Source organism: Pan troglodytes, chromosome 16 (genome assembly GCF_028858775.2).
Source record: "Pan troglodytes isolate AG18354 chromosome 16, NHGRI_mPanTro3-v2.0_pri, whole genome shotgun sequence".
NCBI lineage: Eukaryota > Metazoa > Chordata > Mammalia > Primates > Hominidae > Pan > Pan troglodytes.
This window is the reverse complement of record NC_072414.2, coordinates 72,030,886-72,056,999: the sequence shown is the minus strand read 5'-3', so window position 1 is coordinate 72,056,999 and position 26,114 is coordinate 72,030,886. Positions and strand designations below refer to the sequence as shown.

General features: G+C 39.4%; 1 protein-coding gene across 9 annotated transcripts in view; it reads right to left on the bottom strand.

The window, feature by feature from the left end:
• Nucleotides 1-24,368, bottom strand: part of ZFAND6 (zinc finger AN1-type containing 6) — an 84,792-nt gene extending 60,424 nt beyond the window's left edge. The window contains exons 1-3 of one of the 9 annotated variants that reach the window (XM_063794029.1): nucleotides 22,712-22,742; nucleotides 20,152-20,258; nucleotides 9,341-9,405 (exon numbers count right to left, since the gene is read on the bottom strand). The gene's annotated coding sequence lies outside the window, so the exon portion shown is untranslated. 9 annotated transcript variants of the gene reach the window in all.
• Nucleotides 24,369-26,114: the final 1,746 nt, after the last annotated feature.

The window sequence follows — 26,114 nt, the reverse complement described above, 5'->3', positions numbered from 1 at the left end:
TCCCTGCTATATCCATCTGTCAATCTTTCCTACCTTTCCCAGAAAGTCACTTGACAGTGATATTGAGATACCAAACCCAAAGGTTTAGGAACATTAGTAAAATTACTCACATTACCACGGAGCTTCAAAAACAACAACTGGTAGTCTCCCTGCCTTGAATTCCTCTCCCTAAGTAAACCTTCCCTCTCTAAGTAAACCTGAATAGCAAGATCATGCTCTGGTGTCAGCCTTCCCAATTTCAATCTAGGCTCTGCCACATAACCTTTGTCAATTTGTCCTGTCTATAAACCTGTTTAACCTTTGTCAATTTTTCCTATCTCTCTATAACTTAGCATTATCATCTGTGAAATAGGCACAACAATAATACCCATCTCATGATATTGTGAGAACTTAAAAAGTTAATGTGTCTGATAGTGTCCAATATGAGTTGCAATTAAATTAATATTCCAAACCCTGTTTTTACCACTTATTTGCATAGAAGCCTTCATAATTCACCACTGCTCACAGTCACACCATTCCCATATCCTATGTATACTCCATGCCTCTTCCCCACCTGAGCTTACTGGAAAAATGAGAATTTAAATGGCACCTGCTAAACCAGCAAAATTTTGGTTGGCATATCCAGAATCTATTACTCCCTCCATTTTGCCATTCCAGGATTGCCTCTTTCCGGGTAAATAAAGCTTTTAGTGTACATCCAGTCTCAAACCTATCTGACAAATCTTCAAGGAATGTCTCAGATTTTACTTTTTCTAATTTTCTTATTATCTTGACCTATCTTTCTTCCCACTTGAACTTCTACAGCAATCATCTATAACAAACACAATTTTGCACTCAGTAATATATGATCCTGACATTAAACTAAATTAAGTCTGGCCCGAGGCTGCCTCCATCCATATTTTAGGTTTGGCCCAAAGTTTCTCTCTACATAGTGAACTATAAAGTTAACTTGATATGTAAGCAGACTGTAACCTACTCTTGTAATAAGTAGCCAAGTCTCAGCCAATCACAGTAGCTGAGTTTCAGCCAATCATAGGTGGCCAACTGTTCAAATTGTGTTCAGATGAGGCAAAGGCTGAGCTGTAACTAATCTAGCTGTTACTGTACCTCACTTCCCTTTGCTGTATGTATGTCACTTCCCTTTTTTTGACCATAAATGTTATCTGACAATATGTTATCTGACAATACGGTACTCTGCAGTCCTCCTGAACTGTTCTGGTTCTGGGAGCTGCTTGGTTCTTGAATCGTTTTTTGCTCAATTAAATTCCATTAAATTTGTCTAAAGTCTTTAACACTGACTTATCAGATAGGAAATACTCATATCCCCTACTTTTATCAAACAGTATATGAGTTTCCTCCAGAAAAGGACCATTTTACAGTACTTTACAAGCTCATCTGACTGGTAACTAGTTTGACTATCTGACTAGGCTGTATGCACACAACTCAATAAAAATTTGTTACTGAAACAATTATTTTAGGCAATCAATGTCACCTTTTCAGTGTAGGTTTTCATTTGAAAGTCTGCAAAGAATAAATTTTTCTACAAAAAGTAAATGTATTTTTTAAATTCCTACAGCTACTGAGACTTAGTATTCATTCAGAGAAAAGATAACCTTACAGTAGTCCACCCTTATCGACTGATAAAGTTTGTGTATTTGTCCCCACTCAAATCTCATGGTCAACTGTAATCCCCAGTATCGGAGGTGGGGCCTGATGGGAGGTGACTGGATGATGGGGATGGAGGAGTTCTCATGAATAGCTTAACACCATCCCCTTGGTGCTGTCCTTGAGATAGTTTTCACAAGATCTGGCTGCTTAAAAGTGTGTGGTACCTCTCCGCACCCCACTCTCTCTTTAGCTCCTGGCTTTTGTCATGTGATGCACCAGCTCCCTCTTTGCTTCCGCAGTGATTGTAAGCTTCCTGAGGCATGATCACAAGCTGAGCAGATCTCTGGTGCCATGTCTCCTGCACAGCCTGAAGAACCATGAGCCAATTAAACTTCTTCTCTTTATACTCAGTCTCACGTATTTCTTTATAGTAATGCAAGAATGACCTAATACATCCAATATTTCATTGTCGGCTGTTTCAGTTACCTGAGATCAACCACAACCTGAAGATACTAAGATATTTTGAGAGAAAGAGGGAGGGAGATGATATCACATAACTTTTATTACAGTATAATTATTCTATTATTGTTAATGTCTTACTATGTCTAATTTATGAAACTATGTCATAGGTATTTATGTATAGGACAAAACACAGCAAATATAGGTTTGGTACTATCCACAGTGGGTCTTCAAACGTATCCCCCATGGATAAGGGGCAACTACTGTATATATTTTAAACAATTATATACAAAATTTAAGAAAACTGGTTGTGTAGGCCAGGTGCAGTGGCTCATGCCTGTAACCCTAGCCCTTCGGGAGGCCGAAGTGGGTGGATCACCTGAGGTCAGGAATTCAAGACCAGCCTGGCCAACATGGTGAAACCCCTGTCGCTACTAAAATACAAAAATTAGCTGGTCATGATGGTGGGTGCCTGTAATCCCAGCTACTCGGAGGCTGAGATGGGAGAACTGCTTGAACCCTGGAGATGGTGGTTGCAGTGACTGGAGATTGCACCACTGCACTCCAGCCTGGGTGGCTGAGCAAGACTCTATCTCAAAGAAAAAAAAAAAAAAAGAAAGAAAGGGAAAAAAAACAGAAAAACGGTTGTGTATTCTGTTTCTCAAAGCTAAGGGCCAGGTGGCTCATGCCTGTAATCCCAGCATTTTGGGAGGCCGAGGCAGGTGGATCATGAGGTCAGGAGATCGAGACCATCCTGGCTACGGCGAAACCCCGACTCTACTAAAAATACAAAAAATTAGCTAGCTGGGCGTGGTGGTGGGCGCCTGTAGTCCCAGCTACTCGGGGAGGCTGAGGCAGGAGGATGGCGTGAACCTGGGAGGCAGAGCTTGCAGTGAGCCAAGTTTGCGCCACTGCACTCCAGCCTGGGCGACACAGCGAGACTCCATTTCAAAAAAAAAGCTAAGGAAAACATTCTTTTCAAATTATATATCACATAAATCTATTATAACATTCAAAAGCTATTGTCATTATTTTACATTTTTATTATTTAATGTATACCAAAAGAACAGCAAAAGAAATAACAGAGTAGGTTGGGTGCGGAGGCTCATGCCTGTAATCCCAGCACTTTGGGAGGCCGAGGTGGGCGGATCATGAGGTCAGGAGATCGAGACCATCCTGGCTAACACGGTGAAACCCCGTCTCTACTAAAAATACAAAAAATTAGCCAAGCATGGTGGCGGGCGCCTGTGGTCCCAGCTACTTGGGAGGCTGAGGCAGGAGAATGGCGTGAACCCAGGAGGCGGAGCTTGCAGTGAGCCGAGATCGCGCCACTGCACTCCAGCCTGGGCGACAGAGCGAGACTCCGTCTCCAAAAAAAAAAAAGGAAAGAAAGAACAGAGTAAACAGATAATCTACAGAATAGGAGAAAATACTCACAAACTATGCACCTCTGACAAACAAAAAATAATCCCATTAAAAAACGAGCAAAAGACATGAACACATACTTCTCAAAAGAAGACACACTCTGGGGACTGTTGTGGGGTGGCGGGAGGGGGGAGGGATAGCATTAGGAGATATACCTAATGCTAAATGACGAAATTAATGGGTGCAGCACACCAGCATGGCACATGTATACATATGTAACTAACCCGCACACTGTGCACATGTACCCTAAAACTTAAAGTATAATAATAATAAAATAAAATTAAAAAATTGAGCAAATGAAAAAAAAAGAAGACATAAATACAGCCAACAAATACATGAAAAAATGCTCAACATTGCCATCACTAATCATTAGAGAAATGTAAATCAAAATCAAAATATCATCTCAAGCCAGTCAGAATGGCTATTATTAAAAAGTCAAAAAAATGACAGATGTTGGTGAGGTTTCCCAGAAAATGGAATGCTTATACACTGTTGGTGTTAATGTCAATTAGTCCAGCCACTGTGGAAAACAATTTGGAGATTTCCCAAAGAACTTAAAACACAACTACCATTAGACCCAGCAATCCCATTACTGGGTATATACTCAAAAGAAAATAAATCATTTTACCAAAAAGACACGTGCACTCGTTTATGTTCATCACAGCACTATTCACAAGAGCAAAGACATAGAATCAACCTAGGGGCCCATCAACAGTGGACTACATAAAGAAAATGTGGTACATATACATTATGGGATACTGTGCAGCCATAAAAAAGAACAAAATCATGTTCTTTGTAGCAACATGGATGGGGCTGGAGGCCATTATCCTAAGTGAATTAATGCAGGACAGAAAACCAAATACCACGTTGTCACTTATACTGGGAGCTAAGCACTGAGTACACAAGGACATAAAGATGAGAACAATAAACACTGGAGACAATTAGAGGAAAGGGCTGGGGAGAGGCGAGTGTTGAAAAACTATTAACACCTATCAGGTACTATGTTCACTGAGTGATGGAATTGTTTGTACATCAAACCACAGTGACACGCAATTTACCCATGTAACAAACCTACACATGTACCCCTGAACCTAAAATAAAAGTTGAAAAAATAAAATATGGCAAAAGACTATTATGGATAGTAAATAATGCCACATTAAAAGTTTTGAAAGCCAGGCGCAGTGGCTCACACCTGTAATCCCAGCACTTTGGGAGGCCGAGGCGGGTGGATCACAAGGGTCAGGAGTTCGAGACCAGCCTGGCCAATATGGTGAAACCCCACCTCTACTAAAAATACAAAAATTAGCCAGACGTGGTGGCAGACACCTGTAGTCCCAGCTCCTTGGGAGGCTGAGACAGGAGAATTGCTTGAACCAGGGAGGTGGAGGCTGCAGTGAACCGAGATCACGCCACTGTGCTCCAGCCTGGGTGACAGAGCAAGACTCTGTATCCAAAAAAAAAAAAAAAAAAAAGAAAGAAAGAAAGAAAGAAAGACAGACCACTCCTATTCTTATAATGGGTAATTCATGGATTTTTACTATGCTTATAATTACCTTTAATTCCCAACTATAGTTAATAATTTGATCCCTTCAAAGAAACAAACATTGGTAATATTTACCTGTATTTCAGAAGTTTCATCAATTTGACCTTTTTCCTTTACCACCAAGTTGCTTTCAAAGCTATGAATAAAAAGGCTACTTTTTCTTTTTTTGGTCCAATAGAGGTCCTTTTGCTTTAAAATATGTTAGAGGGGGAATGGCACAGAGGACAAAGAGAAAATATTTTAAATGAAAATGATTCCAAATCAACTATTTTTCTGTTCACGTCAATTTTATTTGTAAGTAATGTTGGCTGCAGTATTTAACTTTTTTGATGATAGAATATTTGATGCAAAATAATCTATGTAGCCTCTCTACCCTATGTATAAGTTACTCAGTAAGTTATTTGACTTTTGTTCACAGGCAGGTGCTTTATACACCCGGATGCAGAATGAGCACAAGGTCCAAGCCAATAGTTATTTAAGGAGTTGTTAGCATTTCAAATAGCTTAAAGTGCTTTTGCACTTTGCCTAATCTTCCCACTACACAGCTTGGTCTCAAGCTTTTATTAAACGTGAGGAATTCAACAGCTATGAAACTCAAAACTATGTGCATAAGGAAAACTACCTTTACTTTGCCTGTGCCTCATTCTTTTATCTTCTTGTATCCTGGGGATGCTAAAATGTTTAATATCCTTTATCAAAGTGTTCCAAAAATCTGTCAGAAATACTTTTTTTTTTTAATGTTTGTTTCCCTTAAAGCATTTTTAGACAGGCAGCAAGTTTTCACTATGCCTTAGAAGAAGGAATTACAAATAGCTGGTGGTTAAAGAGTGAAGTGGAATGATGTGAGGGAAAAAAGGAATAGAGAAGTAAGCTCAGGAAAGCACACAGCTCAGTGTGTAAAGGAAAGGACTTCCAGTCTGACAAACCTCAGTTTTAAAGTATGCTAGTCACTTACCAGCTAAGGAGACCTTAGACAAATTAGCTAGCCTTTCTAAATTGACTTACTGGTTCGAAAAGACTAACAGTACTTAGCGTGGGGACCATCTGAGAGAATGTTTAGCACAGAATCAGCTGGTGTTATTCTTCACTCTAGCTAGTATTCACTAACAAATATGAAGCAGAGAAAAACAGATATGACTGCACAGTAAAGAATGGATTATACAGAGCCTAAAATGGAAATGAAGATCAATTAGGGGGGTGTTTAGTCATCTAAGAAATCATACCGTGTGGCCTTACGCTAACACGTGAAGGAAAAAAAAAGATTGATTCTAGAGACACTGAATTTAAAATTTATAGGCTAATTGTGGCTAACTGGTGATGAAGAAGAATCAGAATGACAATCAGATTCTGGCTTGGGTGGCAGTATCACCCATTTGCTATGACTTTTGGTGAGCTGGATAAATATGGGTCTCAGGTACAAAAAAAGTTTTGGATTTTAGATTCAGACGTTGGAACCATTAATATGTATAGTATGCTAATTAAAGATATGGGACTGGAGATTATCAAAAGGGAAGTCTAGAGAAGAGTTAAAAACAAAATCCTATGAACTTCTATTACTTAATGGTTGTAAAGGAGAAACATTTGCAAAGGACACAGAGATCACTAATGAGGAAAGCACAGACAGTATCATGAAAATAATGAGAAGAGTTTCAAGCAGGAAAAGTAGTCAATGGCACTAAATGTTGCTGAGAAATCTAGTACTTACAAAAATCTATTGGTAGCAGATGACACAGGGTATTTATATTGCGGAGGGGAAAAAAGGTATAAACAGGGATAGATGGATCTGCTCTCTTCTACCAAAGCACTACTAACCACAAAACTGTTTCGAGTTCATTTTCTCCAATGGCATACAAACACAGAAAACCAAATTTAGTCAAACAAGTTCATAGACACATCAGTTCAAAAATTAGCATTAATAGGTTTAAACAAAAATGGCTCTAGGTTCTTTCAAGTTTTATCAACTTACTGCCCATTAAATTTTTTCCTCATATTATTTGGAGGGAAAAAAATCACTATGTTCCTCTTGAATGGCGTCTAACAACAGAGACTTTGAATACATTATTTTTGAAATAAAACGCAACCATCACTTTTCATATCTTGACCCAAATACCTAGGTCAATTTAAAAGTTTTCTTCTCCTTGTAGAAAACTAGTTTCCACACTCCCTAGGAAACCAAAAAGATATTCCCTAAATCTGTCAATGTAAGATCAGTAGTACTGCAGAATTACAGTTACAGTAACCACTAAAAAAAATCACTTCTTTACCTTGGGGTACCTAGCAAAATGTAATCAACAGCTAAACTTTCACTACAGTATTTACAATTACCTTTATCTCTATTTGGTAGCAATAACATTAAATTTTATTAAGACGACAATCAAATTACATGTTGTCAAATTACCAATATTTGTGATAGAAATATGGAAAATTTTTAATTTTAAATTTCTCTTCTATCCCAAATGTTCAACACCAAAGTATCTGAAAAAAAATCAAACAATAAAAGTAGACATTAACAAAAAAAACTTCCCTCTGAAACAAACACAATGACAAACATACCAGCATCAGCTCTGAAAGTCAGAGATACTAAATTATCATTTAATTGAAATAAAAATTGACACAAAGTAAGTTAAATTATTTAAATTGCAAAATGAGCTAGACTAACTCCATACCATACATGCTCAACTACTGGTTGCATCAGTGAGTTATAGCCCAGCCTATGGCTTATCATTACTCCCCATTTGTAAGAAAAAATAGGATTGTCTTAGAATTGTCTTTGATTTTAACACAACTTAAGTTTATTCTGGAACGTTACTCAACTAGTTTATAAGCCAGTTATGCCTATTTCATTTAACAGACGAGCTAGTAAAAGTATACATAATTTGTGGTCAATGCCAACAAAGCATGCTCTTAAAGACAAATAGAAACAACATATGTCTAGCACCACTATATGTGTGTAAAGTTAAGTTCTTACCTTTAACTGAAACCTATAAAATACTGGAAAGATGCTGATATACCATTTCAAAGCCTGTAATTATTCATAAAAGTTATGTTTCCAAAGTGTATTTTTAAAAACTCAAAATTAAGAAACGCACAAATAATGACAAAGGTTATTCATACATGTTTTTGAGACAGGTAAAGTTAACTGGCACTACTCCAGTCTCCTAATGTTAACTGGCACTACTCCAGTCTCCTCCTAAAAATGTTTCTGATATATTTTCTTGAAAGAAAATATTTCTTCTGGTATGTGCGTACCAGAAGAAAAAGAAAAGCCAGCCTGAATAACAAAGCCAGTGTAAAACATTAAGCCCCATACTTACTAATAGCAACACATACACTAAGTATATAAAATATCTAACAGAGACACAATTGCTCACTTAAGTGGGTAAAAGTGTTTCCAATTTCCCTCAGCTGATTTTAATATCCAGAAAAATTGCTTTATATCCATCTACATCTTGGAAAATGGTGTTGAAAATAGGCTTTTAAGCAAAAACTAATCAACAAGTCAGAGAGCTCCATAGGCACACTTTAACAGAACATTTAAGAGGCTACACATCAGAAAAACTTTGAAGCATATTCTGCTGGTGTCGATATAAACTGGTATAACTTTTTAGAAAAACAATTTGGCCAGTGAAGGGTTCATTATCCTTTGATCTAGGTAAAGCCACTCCAGGATTTTTCCAAAAGAAATCTTTTTTAAAAAGGAAAATATTTTACAGCTACACACAGGTGTGTTCAACGTAATACTATTAAAAATGACGAAAAATTAGAACCTAAAAGTAGACAATTCAAAAAGCTAGGTTAATTCAGGTCACATCAATTTAAGAGAATTACATAGTTACTGAAATGAAAACAATTTCAACAGATAGTTAAGTGAAAACATAAAACTGCACAGATTCATAATTATTGGAAAACTGCAAGAATATAAGATAGAGAAGGGAACAGGAAAAAAATGAGATGACCAAACAATCATCTGCTGGTGGGTAGATAGGTAACTTTTCTTGATTTCATTATTATTACACTATTGTTTAAACAACAGATATAGCAGAAAAGCATTAATTTAAAAACCTTTGCATGATCCGGAACAAGTAGCATAGCAAATACAATGGCTGAAAATGCTTAGCTGGCATTTGGTCTGATTATTGCAATGATTATTGCAATTTATACCTTAATTTCTATGAGAACAAAGAGCAACAATATAAAGAAAACAGTCTCTAAAAAATATTCTTGTACTGAAATACACTACAATTACGTCATAAATAAGAAATGTAAATAAATCAGATACTTTAAAAAAAAGTTGTAGTAGCCTACCTATAGCTTTTAAAAATATAAATCCTTTCATTTCCTGTTTTGAAATGTTAATTACTTATCTCCACCTTTGAAAGAAATGAAGAGTTTGAATGAAGTAAGAAGAAAGCAGTTTCACTTTGTTCATCAATGGCCTTTTTAATTATGAGCATATTAAAAATTATAAGCATATTAAAAATGTCAACATATTGTTATATTAAAATATACTGAAATTAAAAGGGGTGCTGTGCTGGGGTTAAAAAATTAAACAGTTGGCATTTCAATTTACTAAAAAAGACTTATTTAAGCCTATCACATTTATCTTTCAGCAACTTAACATTTTAAGTTTAAGGAAAATGACATATCAAATGAATCTCCTCAAGATGTCATTTATAAAAACTGACAACTGACTGTTCAAACAACCAATTCAAAAAAAAAGCCTGTTATTGGAGATGATTTTGAGTCTAAGATGTTTTAATGACACTCATATTCTGAACTAAAAATAATGATAGGAGAAAGTCAAGTTTGATTCTCTGAACACCTATTTCCTGTCCAAAGAGCCCTTTTGTTCTGCTTCCCTGCTTAATTTTAGTGTTCAGTTTGCATCAGAAAATAAAAACAATGACAGAACCTAGCACACACAGAATCATAAAGGAGCAAAATTATAAAATAAAGGATCATAAAAAGATTAGAACAAAAATCCTACCAACAAAACCTCCACAATTTTCTGTTTGCTTCACCTCAGATTAACTTCACTTGAAGCTGTACTCCAAAGCAACCAAACCTGAATACCAAGCTCCACCTTCTCCAATTCTAGTGGCTGAAGAGTAAAATCTCCTCCCTGTTAGTGAAACTGATAATTGTGATTGGATACGGCTAATATCCATTATTTTAAAGAACTTTTCCTTGCTAGCAGGTTAGGTTAGACACACTAAAACCCCCTGGATAAGCTGGTTTCTTAAAGAAACAGTACATAAGGTTTCAGTTTTCCCATCATATACTGTTTGCTCACCCTTGTCTAGGTGAAAAATAAACTAAGTAACATAAATGAAAATCTCACAGAAGCAGCTGTGACCAATTGTTTAAAATACAATGCTTTTAATCTAAATCATTTATTTTTATGGAGCAATGAAGGTGAAGTTATGCTTTAAAGACAGATTATTTTTAATAGAGTTCACATTTTACCTGAAAATTGTAAAACGGCAACAGAAAATCCATTACAATATGTTGCTAAGAGGAACAAACCAATGTTTTTTTCTAAGACTTAAAGAGAAAACTATAACTTCAGTGAAAATATACAGCACTAAAATACTGAATGCAAAAGATTCATTTCTAAGCTGTCTATCAAACTCACTGACATTTATGTTCTCAGTATCACAACAGAGTAGAAATTTCAGTGACATCAAAGGTTGATATTTCTACTTAAAACTGAAGAAAATACTGGGCAGAAATATTATTACATTTAACAGATCTGACGTGAGTATTTTGCCAAGGTTAATGCTTAACCATTGGCAAACAGAGATCTAAAAGCAAAAGGCACATGTTCTAATGACATGTTCAGGTATAAAATTTAGAAAAGTTTAAGTTTTTTTCATCTTTTTTTTTTTTAATGTGTGGAAACTACTTTGCACTCCATAACTTCAAAGTGGCATGGGCACCCTAAAGTAAAAGGTATACTCCTCTTAAACTTCTCACTAAGCTACGTTAAATAATATTCTTACTACAGAGATCCTGAAGAGACACTACACAGGAACTCTGATTTTTAAGCAAAAAAGACCTACTGTCACTTTATACATTACTAAGTTTGCTATTTTTACGTGATAAGTTTATATATTTTAATTAGAACTGCTTACGTTTTAGCAGCTTGGCCCATCAAACATTACTCTAACATTAATCATTATCTGACTGATTAAATGGCATTCAATGTCTAATTTACGGTGTAAGTATAGTTTTTACCTCTACCAAAAATCCTGTGATTCATAAACTCGAAATTAAAGCTTATTAGAGTGACTTCTTCTTAAAATATGCTTTCAATGTATGGTTTGCATCAGAAAAGAAAAAGTGACAAAACCTTTAAACATTTTAATTTGAAGTTTTCAAAGTTCAAAATCTTGCAACTATTTTTCCTCAGAGAAAATTCAAATATTAGAACACAAAGCCAACAAAATTGTTTTGAATACAAAGGGAAGTCTTTGTAACAAACTGAAAATTCACATAATTGCAACTAGACATGAATATGGAGCAATACCCTGCTGAAGCCCAAACAGCTGCATAATCTATTATGCCCTTTAAGTGGACAAATTGAAAGAACCAATTCACAGGGGTCTACTCCCAAGATCCTTTGCAAGGATTCACTGTTTTGAATGCCCGCACTTCATGAGTCAAGTTCAGGTTTTCTTCCCACTGTGTGGACACTGTTGCAAAAGAACACTGGAAGCAGAGGAGGTACAGAAGCAATCAGCAAAAAGAATATACAGCTTGAATTACAGCATAAGATTTGAAGAAAAGTGACTGTAGATGGCCAAAGGTTTTATGGGAAGAAAAAAAAAAGAGAGATGGCAAACAGTTTAATCTTAAAATCTGGCAAGCATAAAATTAGTAGATAGTTATGGAAACCAAATAAACCTTTGCTCTCGCATCAATTTTTCACTTCAAAGTTAATTATGAAACAAATACGAATCATACACTAATATAACACCAAGACCACTCTCCATCTATACATAACCAAGAGAAAAAAGAACTGTGGACTCAGTGATTCCGGATCGTTTTAAGATCTCTGGGACCTGCTTGAAAGAACATCAAGATGATTATCATTTTAGGTAGCAAACAGGTTAAAATTAAGAGTTAGCTTATTTCATTTCTAAATCAGCAGCAGCAGAAAACAACAGCAAAAACAAAAAGAAAGCAATGTCACAATCATAAAATTTATAACCGAGATAATATGAAAACAATATTGCTTCTCAGGAACAAGGAGCCTGCAAAAAGCTCTGGAGCTCCCTGACTGCATGCAGTAACAACACTTTTTAAGCATCAAGTATTCAAAGGATGTATTGTATATTATTTGTGGAAGCCCAGAAAGTTTCCCAAATCTTATCAGCTAAAAACAATTTAGAAGAGAACAAGCCACTGAACAATTTGGTCCCACTTCACTTTTGATTAAAAAGACCCTGCTTACATAAAGAATCAATATCTAGACTATTAGGAACAACTTTTGGCAGAATATATACAGAACAGGGCAAACACTTTCTTAGAATTTTGAAGGATTCCATAATAGTTCAAACTGCTCTTCCTACAAAAGAAATTAATCCTGGGCATTTTCTCTGGCACGACTGGTGGTTTATTGTAGTAGTTGATAAAAAGACCACCCTGACATTAGCAAAACATAACTGGGATCACTAAGGATAAACTATGAAAAACACCTCAATGGGGAATAAAAAATAAAAAAATATGGCCAGGTGTGGTGGCTCACGCCTGTAAATCCCAGCACTTTGGGAGGCAGAGGCAGGTGGATCACAAGGTCAGGAGTTCAAGACCAGCCTGGCCAAGATGGTGAAACCCCGTCTCTACTAGAACTACAAAAATTAGCCTTGTGCAGTGGCAGGCGCCTGTAATCCCAGCTACTTGGGAGACTGAGGCAGGAGGATTGCTTGAACCCGGGCAGCAGACATTGCACTCCAGCCTGGGCTATAGAGTAAGACTCTGTCTCTAAATAAATAAATAAATAAAAAACAAAAAATAAAAAAATATTTCCCTGGCCAATACACATTGCCTACAAAAGTAAGATATATTTGAGCTTGCAATTCCTGGTGTATCTCTCCTGACTCCTTAGGGAAAAGATTACAAGGTGTGTATGAGGAGTTGGGGAGTCTGAATGAATGGCCTATGCGGTCAAACACTGAACACAAAGGAAACATTAAGGAAACATACAGATAAGCAAGCATAAACCAAGCTGATAGGATAAGGTATCTTTCTACAAAAAAACAGTACATTGCTTTGTTTTAGGTCTCAAGGGATAAACAAGGTCACTGATTAACGCAAAATAAAAAGAAACAGGGATCACAATAGTGAGACGAAAGTAAAAGAGAAGGCATTTATAATACTCAACTATTAAGATTTTAAGTCATAAATTTTCATGTGCCAAACAACATATCATAGATCATCTAAGAAAAAGTGCTAGACATAGAAAAACTAAGAGAAAATAGACTGGCCAACTTTAAATTCTCTCTCTCCTTGGAGGCCTAAACCAGAAAAAAATAAATAAAATATTACATAAAAGACGAAGACTCATTCTTTATATAGCTACTGAAAGAGCTTTTCTCAACCATTTTAATCAGTCACAAAGAAAACAATTCTGAAAAGCAAAAGCTGAATAGGTAACATTCTCTGTAAACTATGCAATAACATTCAAAAGTTAACAGAGTTAGTTTATTCATTCACCAAATCTTTTGAACGTCTATTATGCGCTGAAGATACCACAGTAAATAAAATGGATATAGTCCCTACCACTGTAGAAACTTATGGTCGAGTCAGACCAGTGCTGTCTCACAGAAACATAATGAGAGCCACATGTGGTTTTCTATTTCCTAGTAGTCACATTGAAATTTAAAAATTGGCTGGGCACAGTGGCTCACGCCTGTAATCCCAAGACTTTCAGAGGCCAAGGCAGACAGATTACTTGAGCTCTAAAGTTCAAGACCGGTTGGGCGCGGTAGCTCACGCCTATAATCCCAGCACTTTGGGAGGCCACAGTGGGCGGATCACCTGAGGTCAGGTGTTCGAGACCAGCCTGGCCAATATGGCGAAACCCAGTCTCTACTTAAAACACAAAAATTAGCCAGGCGTGGTGGCACTCGCCTGTAATCCCAGCTACTCCGGAGGCTGAGGCAGGAGAATCACTTGAACCTGGGGGGTGGAGGCTGCAGTTAGCCGAGATCGTGCCACTCCACTCCAGCCTGGGCAACAGAGCGAGACTCCATCTCAAAAAAAAAGTTCAAGACCAGCCTGGGCAACACAGTGAAACCCCATCTCTACAAAAAATTTTAAAAATTTTAAAAAATTATACGGGCATGGTGGCGCGCCTGTAGTCCCAGCTACTTAGGAGGCTGAGGTGGGAGGATCCCTTGAGCCAGGGAGGTTGAGACTACAGTGAGCCAACATCACATCACTGCACTCCATCCTGGGCGACAAAGGCAACACCATGTCTCAAAAACAAACAAACAAACAAACAAACAAAAAAAAACAGGCCAGGCGCGGTGGTGCTCGCCTGTAGTCCCAGCTACTTGGGAAGCAGAGGCAGGAGAATCACTTGAACCCAGGAGGCAGAGGTTGCAGTGAGCCGAGATTGTGCCACTGCACTCCAGCCTGGGCAACAGAGTAAGATTCCGTCTCAAGAAAAAAAAATTTTTTTAATTAAGAAATAAAATTAACAGTAATAGTATATTTTAACACAATACATGTAAAATATCACTACTTCAATATGTAATATTTTAAAAATTGAGATATTGTTTTGTACTAGAAATCAAGTTCCTATTTCAAACTTAATACATCAGTTCAGACTTGCCATATCTCAATAGTCAGATGTGACTATTTAAATAAAATATGGTAGCCATTAGCCACAGGACTATAAATTAAGATAAATATCTATTATTGCAGAAGACTGTATCTCTGCTGTCCAACACAATCGCCACTAGCCACATAAGGCCACTGAGTGAGCACCTAGAATGTGACTAATACAAATGAGGAACTGAATTTTTAATATTAAATTAAATTTAAATTTATTTAAATAGCCACAAGTGGATGGTAGCTACCAGACTGTATGGATCTGGAAGAAGAAATAGACGCTAAAACAATTCACACAAACTTAATGAACTGGAGTTGTTACAAATGTTTATGAAAGAAAAGCCCAATATAAAATGAGCACATGAAGCCAAGAGAAAGACCTAACCTATTTTGTGGCATCAAGGAAGGATTCCTCAAGGAAATCACAACTAAGCAAAACAAAAGCATATGCAAAGGTCTTGAGTAGAGAAAACTGAAAACACAGTAGAAATAATGAAGAAAAGTAACAAGGGGTAAAATAATATATGCTATTTGTAGGAGACCGATTTGGATTACAAAATCAAAACTCCATAGGAAGGCAGGAGGGGTGGAAGCAGCCCTACCATTTGGAAATAAAAAATAAAAGTCTCCCAAACAAGTCCTGAAACAAAGCTTGTCCCACTGTCCTCCCTCAGTAAACACCAGTCATTCTAATCTTCTGTCAAATTCAAAGTCAAGTCAAGCACTTTGCATATGTACCATTTGTGCCAGCAGTTCTCTTCACATGGGAAACTACCTTCAACTTCTTGATTTTAGAACTCAGAATCAAAGTTCCAAATTTTCTACACAGGACAAGCTTTGGAGCAGCGATCCAGCTGGAAGATGGGGAAGAGGCTTCAAACTGTTTGCAATTTTTTTTTTTTTTTTTGGAAACGGAGTCTCACTGTGACGCCCAGGCTAGAGTGTAGTGGTGCAGTCTCGGCTCACTGCAACCTCCGCCTCTAAGTTTCAAGTGATTCTCCTGCCTCAGCCTCCCGAGTAGCTGGGATTACAGCTACCGGCCACCACGCCCAGCTAATTTTGGTATTTTCAACAGAGATGAGGTTTCGCCACGTTGGCCAGGCTGGTCTTGAACTCTTGACATCAAGTGATCTCAGCCAGGCCTGCAAAGCAATTTTCACAAAATATTTTGCCAAAAAAACTTAGTCATTTCGGCTGGGCGTGGTGGCTCACGCCTGTAATCCCAGCACTTTGGGAGGCTGAGGTGGGTGGATCACCTGAGTTCAGGAATTTGTGACCAGCCTGGCCACTGTGGTGAAACCCCATCTCCACTAAAAATACAAAAATTAGCTGGGCATGGTGGCGCATGCCTGTAATCTCAGCTACTCAGGAGGCTGAGGCAGGAGAATTGCTTGAACCCAGGAGGCAGAGGTTGCAGCGAGCCAAGACCACACCACTGCACTCCAGCCTGGGCAACAGAGTGAGACTCCGTTTTTTTTTTTTTTTTTATGTTTTGATAGATTGGGAAAGCTAAAGAAACTCCCATACACACCTTGGTACCACCAATCAACTTAAACATGACATCCTCAGAGAGACAGTCTCAGATCATCCAATTAGCACCTTCTATTATTTATTTACTTCCTAGACACTTGTCGAAATCTGAAAATTCTTTATTCGTTGGTTTGTCTATATTGACAGACTGTAACTGGATGAAGGCAAGAGACCTTGTCTTGTACATAGTTGTGTCCTCAGCACTTGGCAGAATGTCTAGATGGAGCAGGTGCTTAAATACTTGTTGAAAAAATAAAAACTGCAACTGCAGGGGTTTTTAAATATATAAACATAAAAATATTACTCATCAAAATTTAAGTAATATAGCTAAAGCTATGCTCAGAGGAACATTCAATAGGATTACATTTTTTCATTATAAAACATAAAATATTGTAAAAGTTGCAATTTTTTTAAGTTAAAAAACTCAAAACTGGCCAGGCACAGTGGGTCACGCCTGTAATCCCAGCACTTTGGGAGGCCGAGGTGGGTAGATCACTTGAGGTCAGGGGTTCGAGACCAGCTTGGCCAACACGATGAAACCCTATCTCTACTAAAAACACAAAAATTAGCCAGGTGTGGTGGCACACCCCTGTAATCCCAACTACTCAGAAGGCTGAGGCATGAGAATCACTTGAACCTGGAGACAAAGGTTGCAGTGAGCCAAGATCATGCCATCACACTCCAGCCTGGGCAACAGAGTAAGACTCTGTCTCCAAAAAAAAAAAAAAAATCAAAACCAAAACTAATTTGAAGCCCCAAAAGAATAAACTAAAAAAATCTGAGGACTAACAAAGCAACAACCAAAAAAGGGGGATGGGGGGGAGACTTAATAACAGAAACACACTTGTTTACAAAATGAAAATACCATGCCCCATGTATACAAGTGTGCACTGGTACCAAATCATTGATATTTCAATAAAACCTAAAAAGAACCAAGAAGATGTGCATTTAACATATGATAAAGGTAGCTTTATTTAAAGGCAACAAGTTGTTTTTTTTTTTAGTGGGGCCAAAATTTTTAAGGAAAAATAAGGGAGGTTATTTCACTTCACATATGTCAAAATAAATCCCAGATGAACAGAAAAAGACAGATGTGAAATATGAAACCGTAAAAGAACTAGAAGAAAACTTAACTGGGTAGGAGAAGCCTTTAAATATAAAAGCAAAGTAGAAGCCATAAAAGAAAGTATTAACCTAATTTTCTTAAAAAGTAAAAACCCTTGCCTGTTTTTGTTTTGTTTTGTTTAAAAAAAAAAAGAAGAGAGAGAGAGAGAGCAAGAGAAAAGAAAACACTGTTAGGTAAATGAAGAGCCAGGAAAAATATTTGCATGCCAGGCCCAGTGGCTCATACCTGTAATCCCAGCACTTAGGGAGGCCAAGGCAGGTGAATTGCTTGAGCCCAGGAGTTTGAAACCATTCTGGGCAACATGGTAAAACCCCATCTCCACAAAAAATTGCCAGGCATGGTGGGGAACGCCTGTAATCCCAGTTACACGGGAGGCTGAGGTGGGATAATCACTTCAGCCCAGGAAGTAGAGGCCTCAGTGAACCATGACTGCACCACTGCCCTCTAGCCTGGGTTATAGAGCAAGACCGTGTCTCAAAAAACATTTAAAAAAAACCAAACATACGTGTGTGTGTGTGTGTGTACGTATACATGTGTATATATATTTGTGTGTATATGTATATTTGCAGTATATAGCAGAGTTGCTATCCTAAACCCTAAAAATATAAAAGGTTTAAAAGGGTATCACAAATATAAAACACCAGCCAAAATGGGCAAAAGATAAACTAGAAGATGTCCAATATCCAGGTTTATTTACCATCATAATTAATTAAAGAAATATATGATGATTCCTATAGAAAGGGAAGGAAAGATGGAGGGTAGATGGATAGACAGATAATGCTGGTAAAGATATACAAGAAATGTGTATTCTGTCACATTTTTAGTCAAATTTGATATTAAAGTTTGATGTTAGTCAAACTTTTAAGGACAAAATTTGGCAATATTTATGAAAAGACTTTAAGAAATGTTCATATGCTATGATTCAGTTTGTAAGACAGTCTAGATCCGAAAGAAACAATGACAAATACACAGTAGTAGCTCGTATGATATTTATCACACTACTTATAATAATAAGAAAAAAATAATAAACTAACTTAAGTTACACCCAACAGATAACTAGGTTATAGTACTTTTATAAGATGGAACTGTCCATGTGGGTAACCACTAGTCATATGTGGCTACTGAGCACTTGAAATGTGGCCAGTCTGGGTCAGACATGGTGGCTCACGCCTGTAATCCCAGCACTTTGGGAGGCCAAGGCAGGCAGATCATTTGAGGCCAGGAGTTCAAGACCAGCCTGGCCAACATGGCGAAACGCGGTCTCTACTAAAAACATAAAAATTTAGGCCGGGTGCAGTGGCTCACGCCTGTAATCCTAGCATTTTGGGAGGCCTAGGCAGGTGGATCACCTGAGGTCAGGAGTTTGAGACCAGGCTGGCCAACATGCTGAAACCCTCTCTCTACTAAAAATACAAAAATTAGCTGGGTGTAGTGGCACGCACCTGTAGTCCCAGCTACTGGGGAGAGGCTGAGGCAGGAGAATCGCTTGAACCCAGGTTGCTGTGAGCCGAGACTGTGCCACTGCACTCTAGCCTGTATAACAGAATAAGATTCCGTCTCAAAAAAAAAAAAAAATTAGCTGGGCCTGGTGGTGCACGCCTGTAGTCCCAGCTACTCGGGAGGCTGAGGAACAAGAATCACTTCAACCTGGGAGGCAGAGGTTGCGGTGAGCTGAGATCGCACCGTTGCACTCCAGCCTGGGAGACAGAGCAAGACTCTGTCTCAAAAAAAATACAAAAAAAGAAATGTAGCTAGTCTGAATTGAGATGTACTTTAAGTGGAAAATACACACCAAATTATAAAGACAGTCTAAAAAAAGACAACTATCCCATCAACAATTTCTTATACTGATTACATGTTGAAATAATATTTTTTGGGTTAAATAAAACGTATTTTCACCTGTTTCTCTTTTTTTCATAATGTGGCTACCAGAAAATTTTAAATTACTTAATGTAGCTCCCATTTGTGACTAACGTTGTATTTCTAGTGGACTTTGCTGGTCTGAGGTATATAAGCCACAGTAAGAAGTTTCAATTTTATCTGGTATATTGAAAAGCTACTGGGAGGTTTTGAGTCAGAGAGTAAGATACTGTAATTTACAAATTTACACATTTAAATGAAGCAGAAGAGTAGAAAAGTTGAAGCAATGGTAACAGATGACTTCTATTATCATCTTATATGAAATAAGATGGTGAGGCAGATTACATTTCGGTAAGTTCTTAAGAAAGAGCCAGGCTGAGAGTGTTTAGAATGGACTCTTAATAGTTTAGGATATTAAGAATACACACATAAAGACCAGGGGTATACCTGACAAAATGTTAACAATAGTTATCTATCATGGTGTTATAGGTGGCTTTTCTTAGTAACTTTCTATTCTTTCTCAAGTTTGAGAGGGAAAACCCCATATACACATTGTCCTTATAATTAAATAAAAAATAAGGTTTTTAAAAGCAGAATACAGCCCTACCAAAACAAAGCATCCTGATATTTGTCTGCAAGCTACATACAGAAAAAAATGAAACCATCTCTACTCCCATGCCTTCAAACAAAAAGGTTATTCAAAATTACATGTAAATTCACTTACATACATGAATGAAACATGAAACACATAAAAACACACCTATCTTCAGGATAGTAAGGAGATACTATTCCCTAATTTGTCGCTGTGTTCCTGTTAGCATAATGAAACAGATCCTCGGGAAACACACCTTGTGGGCATTCTCTAATCTGAAACATATTTAAATATGGAGTTAACAAATCCTGAACCACCACACAACTTTTCCAAAAATCTTCCAAAGGATACAAAATTTAATTCCACAGAATAACACCTTGGTCCTAATGCTTTCCCTTAAAGGGTGTGACATTTGACAGGTGTTTTCCTTAATTAAAGTCTGTGCAAAAGTGGAAGGATAAGCTTAGGACAAGTTTCCTTTACATGAGTATGCTAAGGCACAAGAGAAATTTTTAAGTAATTTGCTAGAGATTAGAGGGGAGGAGAGGAACAGCAGAAAGGATAATTTACTTTACATACAATCCAGCGTTTTTTCTACTATACTATTTTTGCATTGAAAAGGAGATACCAAACAGTGCCAGACTTTTTACAATGTGACTTCAAAGTAAGAGAGTCATTATACATAGGTTAACAGGAATTTTGGGTTTTCATGCAAATGTTCAACTAGGTTGAACTAGTTCAATCACTACGGCTATGAATCTTCTATTTAAACATAATAGAGAATCCTAATGTTTTTCATTCATTTTATTTCTAGGTAATTCAATCTATTCTAGTCCTGATTACCTAATACCGTCGAATGCAATCCACATTAAGTATTTACTCTAGAGAAATTCTTGTACTTGTGTACCAAGAGCCGGAAACAAGAAATGTTCACAGAGCAAGACTGCTTATAGCAAAACAAAATAAAAAACAATAAAAATACGGTCGAAGTGCCCGTAAGTTATGGCAGATTAACATATCATAAAGCAATGAAATAAACTACAGCCACATACTATTTTTATAAAGCTCAAAAGAAAAACAAATTAAATGCCACACAGTTTCGGCATACAAACATATGATAAAACTATTTTTCAAAAAGTCAAGGAAGTGACATACACAAAATCCACTGCACAGATAAGAAACTCATAGACAAATGCAAGTTTTAGTAATGTTCCAGTTTTGGGTTTGGGGGGAGTCGTCAAGGATTTATGATGTTTTTATCTGTTTATACTTTACTGTGTTTTTTTTTGTAGTATTAAATATATTTTGGTTACTTCTTAAAAACTTTACTGACATATAGTTGACAATAAACTGCACATATTTGAAGTGTAAAACGTGTAAGTTCTGACATACGCATACACCCAAAAAGTTATCACTACAAGATAATAAATCCACCGACCCCTGTATTTTCTCCTGCACATTGGTGATGTCTCCCTTTAAACACATTTTAAAACGTAAAAAAGTAAAAATAAAAAAGACAACTTGTTTTGGAAAGCTAAACGTGCATATTTTGCAAAACATTTCCCCTAGGGCTCTGGAGAAACTATACAAAACTCAGAAAGTGCCTTAAAATTGGTGACATGGTTACTGAACAACTAACCTTAAAAGTTTGTGGTATTTTACACTTTTAAAAAATCAAATTCCGATATCGGTTTGAAAGAGGAATTTAATCCTGTTTCTCGGAGCTTCAAAATCATTAATTCTGCCCGGCTTTTTTTTGAGACGGAGTCTCCCTCTGTCGCCAGGCTGGAGTGCAGTAGCGCGATCTTGGTTCACTGCAACCTCCGCCTCCCGGGTTCAAGCGATGCTCCTGCCTCAGCCTCCCAGTAGCTGGGACTACAGGCGCCCGCCACCACACCCAGCTAATTTTTGTATTTTTAGTAAAGACAGGGTTTCACCATGCTGGCCAGGATGGTCCCGATCTCCTGACCTCGTGATTAGTCCGCGTCGGCCTCCCAAAGTGCTGGGATTACAGGCGTTGAGTCACCGCGCGTGGCCAATTCTGCCCAGTTTTTATGGCCCAACAACTTAATATAAATTATCTTTAGGTAACCCCAAGGTCCTAACTTCCTCACAACTGGTTACAACTTCCGAGATGTGAAGGTAAATCATAGCGTCCCAACTGTGTGGGTTAGTTAGCACATGACTTAAAAACCAAGTTAAAAATATTTCAAACACAATATTCTTTCATACTTTTTTAGGTAGCTAAAACTTAAATATAACTATTTCAAAAGAGCAGACAAAAAATTTAGAATCCTAAGCAAGCTAAACCCAAGCAGGAAAAAAAGAGACCAATTCCCTTCCCGGTGCCAGTCAGGAGTTGGAGACACCGGGCTGCCTCCGGCTGGTTTCTGAAAAACACCGCAGGTGGAAAAACATCCCGAAGAGGACCTGAGACTCGGAGGAGGCGGGGAGCTGACGCGCCCCAGTATGCCCGGGGCCCTTCCGACCCCCGCCAGCCACCCGCTCGCAACCCGCTCGGGGCGGCGCGCGTCGCGGCCTCCGCGGCCCTGAAGAACTGAGGTTCCCGACCCCAGCGCGACCACCCTGACAGGAAGCGGCCGCGGGCGCCCGCGCGCCGTCTGAGGTGAACCCGCCGATCTCCGGCCCCCACCCCCGGAGCCGGGAGTCCTCGCCCTCTCGCCCGCGGTCCTCGCCCTCTCGCCCGCGGCCCCCGCGGGCCCACCACCTGCTGCGCCGGCCGGCCGCCCTCCGCTTCCGGCTCTCCGGCGCCGGGAGGGGCCGGGGGCGGGCCTCGCCTAGCTGCAGCCGGATGGGGGAAGGGAGCAGGCGGGGGAGGGGCAGCGCCGGGCAAGCCGGGCCCCGCGGGCCGCGGTCCTCACCTGGCGGCGGCTCTCTCCGCCTGACGCGCTGCCCGCCGTCGCCGGTAGCCGCCGGTGAATGGGTACAGGTAATGCCGCCGAACCCCTGCTTGCTCCGGCTCCGCCACCGCCGGCCCCTCCGTCCGCTGTTTATTAAACTTTTCTGTTTGGTTGTTCGGGCTATGACGCGACCGCGGAGGAGAGCCACTGGATTGGCCGGCTCCCGGGGCTGACGCGGCGGGCCCCGCCCGCACGCTAATTATTACCGGCGCGGGCGGGGCCGCAGGCCGGAGGAGGCGGGGAGAGGCGGGGTCAAGGCTCGGAGCGCACGGCAATTGGCCGGAGGCAGGAAAAGAGGCGGGGCGGAGAGAAAGGAGATGCTCCTCCGCCCTCTGCACCTCCAGTGTCCCTTGCTCCACTGCCCTCTCTGGGGGCGCTTCCCGCCGCGGTTTCTCTACCTCCAATAGCTACGGGAAGGCGATTAAGAGGTGCCGCGGAGACTTTAAGGGCTTGGTTATGTAGGTTCAGGTACCTTTGCTACCTCGCAGGGAATGGCGTGTCCCTGTCTCGGACTGAGGCACCAAAAAGAGTTGCACTCCACCTGCCACTTGTGCAGGAAGGAATTCTGAGCTTCTGTCTTCCCATGCAGGCCGGCGCCTCAGTCTGCAAGCGCAAAGTCCGAGCTCAGGGCGCATACTGGAAAGCAGTTCTCTGCCTTGTCCTGAACTGGGACTTGGAAATAGAAGCAAGACGAGAAGCGTGCATGCACACGTGTGCAATACATACATGCATAGGCACAAGCACCCCCAGTTCCAGCCTGTTCCAAAAGCACGGGGTCAGTTCCCACCTGCGTGGTGCACGCTGGGCTGCTGCGCTGGAACTAGGGGTGATAGGCAGAATGGCTCCCCCTGAAGTTTTTCAGCCTTCGTTCGGGCTCACGAGCATCACGAGCAGGAAGTACGTGACACTTTAGTTCGAGGTCATTCAATCCTACTGTGAATGAGGGGTTTCGTTGGGGCATCCAGGTAGGCGAGCCCAGTCCTGAGAATCCTCTTTATTTTAAATGTTGGTATTTTGTTATTCATGGATTTTTTTGCATTAATTTTAATTTTAAAAAATAAAAATGTTATTCATCTTGATCACTTAGTTTTTTGGTGCTCCCTTAAATGTTGTGCCTGAAGTGAGTACCTGTTGAGCATTTAGCAACACAGAAGTCACCTTGGGGAGTACAGTTTAAGTGGAGGACAAAAGCCTGATTGGAATGGTAATAAAACCTACTTGTTAGGCTATTTGTGGGGGTTAAATAAGATAATATGTGTGAAAGAGCTTCTTGAACTAGCAAGGTTATGCACCAAGTCTTACGGATTTTGTCTTAAATGTATTTTTCTTCCGATTCTTGTCCAGTTTGTCGTTGTATTAACTCCAGCACCTAACCCAGTTGGATTTTCATATACAGTTATTATGAATTTGCAGAAATTGGGTTTACATGACCTTTACTGCTTTCCTTTGTTCCAGATTCGTTCTGGGAGATTGAGAGATTATAGTATTGCATTGTGACGTGGAATGCAGACAGACCACTGTCACTTACTAGCTTTGCGCTCTTAAGAAAATTGTGTGAAATGGGAACAAAAACCTACCACAAAGGATTGTTAAGAGGGTTAAAAGATACTGCATTTCTATTCACCCAGTAAATGCTATATGCCGACTCTCTGCCAGCCTGTGCTGTAGGTGCTGGAGACAGCATTAAGAAAGATGAAGGCCCTCCTCTCATTGACTTACACAGGGGAAGAGAGGGAGCAGAAACAATAAACAGTATACATATGCAACCTACCGGTCAGTGTACGTAAACAACATATTCACAGCACCTGGTATGTAACAGGTGCTCAATAAATGATTGTGTATTTGCATTATTATTTCCAGCCCCATCTTCTTTCCTGTGTTCCAGAGCAGGACATTCACTGTGTGCTTATCACAGCCATTCAATATGTCCAAGGCTTATTTTCCCCCAAACATATTCTTCCTCCTGTAGTCCCAATTTTGGCTAATGGTGACACCATGTTTCCAGTTATTAAAGCTAGAAACTCAAGCTTTATTGAGATTTAACACACGTATCATTACAACTTACCCATTTTTAAAGAATACAATTTGCTGGGCGCGGTGACACATGCCGGTGGTCCCAGCTACTCAGGAGGGTGAGCTGGGAGAATTGCTCGAGTCCAGGAGTTCTGGGCAGTAGTGCACTTTACCCACTGGTGTCCACAGAGGGTGGGGGGCACCATCAAGTTGCCTAAGAAAGAGGACTCTGCCCAGGTCCAAAACAGAGCAGGTCAAAACTCCTGTGCTGATTAGTAATGGGATCATGGCCATTGCACTCCAGCCTGGGCAACATAGCAAGACTCTGTCTCCTACTAAAGAAAAAACAAAAAGAAAAATGAAAGAAATTATACAATTCAGTGGTTTTTAGTATATTCACAGTGGTGCAGTTATCACCACAAATCAGTTTCAGAACATTTTGTCACCCTATAAAGAAACCTTGGCAGGGTGCAGTGGCTCATGCCTGTAATACCAGGGTTTTGGGAGGCCGAGGCAGGTGGATCACTTGAGGTCAGGTGTTAGAGAACAGACTGGTCAACACAGTGAAACCCTGTCTCTACTAAAAATACAAAAGTTAGCCAGCCTTGGTGGTGCACACCTGTAGTCCCGGCTGCTTGGGAGGCTGAGGCAGGAGAATCACTTGAACCCGGCAGGCGGAGGTGGCAATGAGCCGAGATCACGCCACTGCACTCCAGCCTGGGTGACAGAGCAAGACTCCATCTCAAAAAAAAACAAAAAAACAACCTTGTACCTATTAGCAGTCACATTCCCCTTTCCCCCAATCCATGCCCCACCTCCACCCCTAGGCAACCATTAAGCTACTGTGTGTCCCTTAAGTTTTGCAAGTGATCCTTTGGCCTCAGCCTCCTGAGTAGCTGGGTCTATGGGTGCAAACTACCATGCCTGGCTAGTTTTGCCTGTTTTGGACATTTCATAAATATGTAGTCATATAATATGTGGTCTTTTGAGACTGGCTACTTTCACTTAGCATAAGGTTTTCAAAGTTCATCGTGTTGTAGTATGTATCAGCACTTTATTTCCTTTTATTGCTGAATATTTCACTGTATTGATATTTAATATAACACATTTATTCATTAATTTATGGACATTTGGGTTGTTGTCCACTTTTTGCCCATTATGTGAATAGTGCTCCTGTTCACATTTTTATCCAAGTTC